Source organism: Pan paniscus, chromosome 12 (genome assembly GCF_029289425.2).
Source record: "Pan paniscus chromosome 12, NHGRI_mPanPan1-v2.0_pri, whole genome shotgun sequence".
NCBI lineage: Eukaryota > Metazoa > Chordata > Mammalia > Primates > Hominidae > Pan > Pan paniscus.
In genome coordinates this window covers 68,815,364-68,819,599 of record NC_073261.2, presented here as the reverse complement: position 1 = coordinate 68,819,599, position 4,236 = coordinate 68,815,364, and the positions used below count along the sequence as shown (strand labels likewise).

Below are 4,236 nucleotides of genomic sequence, written 5' to 3'. Positions count from 1 at the left end.
CCCAAAACTTATGAACATATTTTATTATAGAATATTTATAGATTTAACTTTTACATTTAGGCCTGTGAACCATCTCAAATTACTGTTTTGTGTGTGATATAAGAAAACTTCAAGTTTTTCCATATAATTATCTAGTTGTTCCACTATTAGTTACTGAAAATAATCTCCTTTCTCAGATTAAGTTTGACAAAAATCAGCCGATTACATGTGTGGAGATCTAGGCCTAGAATATCTATTTTGTGCTATTGGTATTTTTTTTTATCCTAACTCCAACAGCATCATGTCTTACTTATTCTAGTTTTACAATATGTACCAAAATCTGGTACTAAAATCCTCCAATTTTGTGTTTCTCCTTCAAGATTGTGTTGGCTAGTCAAGAGCCACATAATGAAGTTTTCATTTTTAAATAAGTTTCTTCAATCTACATGTCAATTTCTGCAGAAAATTCTGCTGTAATTTTTGTTGGAATTGTCTTGAAATTATAGATAAATTTAGGAGAAATGACATCTCAATAAAATCAAGTTTGCCAATCTTTAAATTAACATATTTTTCTGGGGTTTTTTGAACATCTTTAATTTCAAACTATCAAACAAGTTTTTATACTTTGTTGTATGGAGTTTTTACGTATTTGTTAATATCTTCCTGCATTTTTAATTTTTGAAACTATTATAAATAATAATTTTCTAAATTTGGGTTTCCAGATTTTGTTTGTTTTTGGGGGACTATTCTATGGACATGCATTGATGTTTTTACATTTACTTTATATCCTTTATATCCAGCAATATTGCCAAGTTAATTTATCCTTTCTAGCAGTTTCTTTATAGACGGCATTGATTTACATTTTTGATACACACAATTATGTCATTATAGGAATATAGTTTTTTCATTTTATTTGTATATGCTCTTTCTTTCGTCTTTCATTCATTCTTTCTTTCTTTTTTCCTCTTTTCTTATTACTTTTCCTAGTACTAGCTAGGACCTGCAGAACAGTATTTTTAAAACATTGATGGTAAAATTGGAACTTTTTTCTTCCCAAATATAGGAGGGAAAGTTTTTGTCATCTGTTTTGTCATCATTAAATATACTATTACCTGTATTCCCTATAGGTTTTCCATAAATACCTTTGTCATTTTAAGGAAGTTTCTTTCTATTTCTAGTTTGCTAATATCATTTCTATAGCTAATTGATTTTGAATTTTAATTGAATAACTTTTCTTAATTGAGACGATTGTGTTTTCTTCTTTATTATGTGTATTGATAGATGGTGATGATTGATTTATGAATGTTAACCTAGTCTTTCTCTCTTAGGATAAAACTCATTTAATCATGATTTCAAGTATATTGATAAATTTAATTTGCTAATATTGATAAAGGAATTTTGGAATGATGATGCATTAGTCAGTTTTCACACTGACTGAAACTGAGTCATTTATAAACAAAAGAGGTTTAATTGACTCACAGTTCTGCATGGCTGGAGAAGCCTCAGGAAACTTACGATCATGGCAGAAGGCAAAGGAGAAACAGGCACCCTCTTACACGGTAGCAGGAGAGAGTGTGCCATAAGGGGAAATCCCAGACACTTATCAAACAACCAGATCTCATGAGAACTTCCCTACTATCAGGAGAATAGCATGGGGGAAACTGCCCTCATGATTGAATCACCTCCTACCAGGTCCCTACCTCAACACATGGGGAGTACAATTCTAGATGAGATTTGAGTAGGGACACAGAGGCAAACCATATCAGATGCATATTTTTTTTTCCTTTTAACACCTTTGTCAAGATTGTACTGGTTTATGAAGTAAATGTGAATATATCTTCTCTTCTATTTTCTGAAATATATAAGATTGGCATTTTCTTTTTAAAAAAATTCTTTTTAGGGGTAGCTTCCTATTTCTGCTGACATCTTTCCCATCCAGGTGCTTAGCTGTTCATCTCCAAGTTCATGTACAGGTTTCTAATAGGTATTTAGAATCATTGTTCAATAATTAAAACATCTAGTTCAATTGTGGCTTGGCTCCTATAAGCTCTTTTATTTCTTGAAAATGGGCAATGCTTTCCTACCTTTTTGCTTGTCTAGTACTTTCTGTTTTTGTATGCTGGACATTATGGATGATATATTATAGACTGTGGATTATGCTATCTTTTTGCTTTGGAGGCATTTGATTACAGGTGGATTGTTTTATTTTCTTCAGCCTTGTTTTTTGTCTTTTTAAGTATGAGTTTGTTTCAGTTTTGCCCTTAGTTCTAGAGTAAAGAACTTGCCAAAGATAGCATAAAGCCGTCAGCATTAGATCTTTACTTTAAATGCATGCCTGTTTGAGGGTTTCAACTGAATGCCTGGCTTAGCTACTGAGGAGTCTGGACTCGAGTCAAAACTTTGTCATCTACACAACTTTTCGGGCATGATCTTTGTGGAAATGTCTGCTGAGAAATCTCTGCTGAGCTGTCGGCCCTTCATCCTGCTATTATGCCTTAATGGAATTTCACTTTGCACCCCAAGAATCAGAGGATAACTCCTCTTCAGATTTATAGGTAGTGAGGCCTATGGCTACCTTCCACCTGCCAACATGCTCCACAAATTCCAACCATGTTAGCAGCCCCCAAACACCAAACTCTTGTTTTACTCTACCCAGTGAGAGTTCTTCCTACTTTCAAGCATCGGACATTGCCCTAGGCAGAAAGCCATGACAAATAGAACGCTTCCCCTACACTCCCAAGAGGATTTCAGCCTTACAATGGCTGCTATCCAATAGCTATAAATATTTGCTTCACATAATTGGTCTAGTTTTATAGTTGCTTAGATAATCAGTTAGATCTAATACTAGCTCCTTTAACAATACTGGAACTAGAAGTTGTGGACAGCTCGTATTCATCATTCAAGGTAGCAGCTTTACCTGGGACTCTTTTCCCACATCTGGATTAGAAGTCCCAGTCATAATGCCATCTAAATTGTTTATAATTCTGCCACTATAGCATTTAACACACTTTTGTGTTTATTTATTTAATCATTTGTCTTCACCAATCGATTGTAATCTGGCGAATGCATTGCCACCTCTATCTCCCGAATTAAATACTCTTAGGAGCTTATCAAAATACATGACACACGGTGGGCATTCAACAAGTACATCCTAAATAAATAATTAATTAATATGTTCATTTCAACATTTCCTTGTGCCTTTCACAGCAGATGTCTTCATTATTTATCTTTGGTAAAAATAATTAAGCAGTCATTTTGTAAATAGTCATGAATATTTACTATACTTCAAATATGTTCTAGGTAGCATGACATTTTCAAGGAAGTATACATGAGGGTTTATTACTTTATTGAGAATAAAGTCTATAGGGGCAGACAATTTACAATACAGTGTGATAGAAATCTAAAGAGATGCCAAAGAGTTGGTCAGGTAATGTTGTGCTATGCCAATGTTAAGAGTTCTAATGTTAGTATTCACATAACTAATTTTCATAGTCTCGAAATCTTCTGACATTTTCTTCCCTTTGAAATATTTATTTTCAGGATGGTAAACTTTTTATTCACATAATAACTATTTTTAGGAATAAGAAGGTCAGAAGCACTAACTTTCTTCATTCCTTTCCTACCACATGTTTAGAATTCACAAACCAGCTTAACGGCTTAATAAAAGATTGAATTCTCTTTCTTCTCCTTCCTCGAAATCTTCTCAAGACAGTCTAAAAAGCATTTCCCAGGTTTAATGTCAAAATAGAAATTAGCAACTCAGGGCTGAACTCCTAGGAACCCTCATTCTCTGTGAGCTCTGGAACCAGGCTCTATTTTGAAAATTATGGAAAATCAAAGTTTCTCTGTAATGATGTTGCTCAAATATCTGACCTGAAATGATTATATAGACCAATTTAATACTGAAGAATAAAAGCTTATCATAAAATGAGAAGACATTAAACAATACTCTGATGGTAAGGATTTCACGTAAGAATGTATGGTTTTGATCTCTTGGAACAAAATTGACATTGAACTAAGACATGCCAACCACTGAGGAGTAGCATGAGTTTTAGTCACAGCATCTTGAGTTTGGTGAGTTACAATAGAGAGCCTGTGTCACTCAGCTCCACAAATTCTACCACCATGAAAAGTTTCCAGAGGGTGGTAGAATATGTTTGTCGTCTTTTGCTTGCAACCCTGGTAAACTGCTCAAGAGGAATTTTCTCATTCCAGATGAGAACAAATAATGCCCTTTCTCTTCTAGACAAGTGACTA

At 33.8% G+C, this 4,236-nt stretch overlaps 1 non-coding gene across 1 annotated transcript; it reads left to right on the top strand.

Moving 5' to 3' along the window:
* The first annotated feature begins 3,824 nt into the window (after window positions 1-3,824).
* On the top strand, window positions 3,825-3,889 carry LOC112438993 (small nucleolar RNA SNORD78). Its single transcript, XR_003027301.3, has one exon. It is a non-coding gene; the product is annotated as a small nucleolar RNA SNORD78 (small nucleolar RNA).
* Window positions 3,890-4,236: the final 347 nt, after the last annotated feature.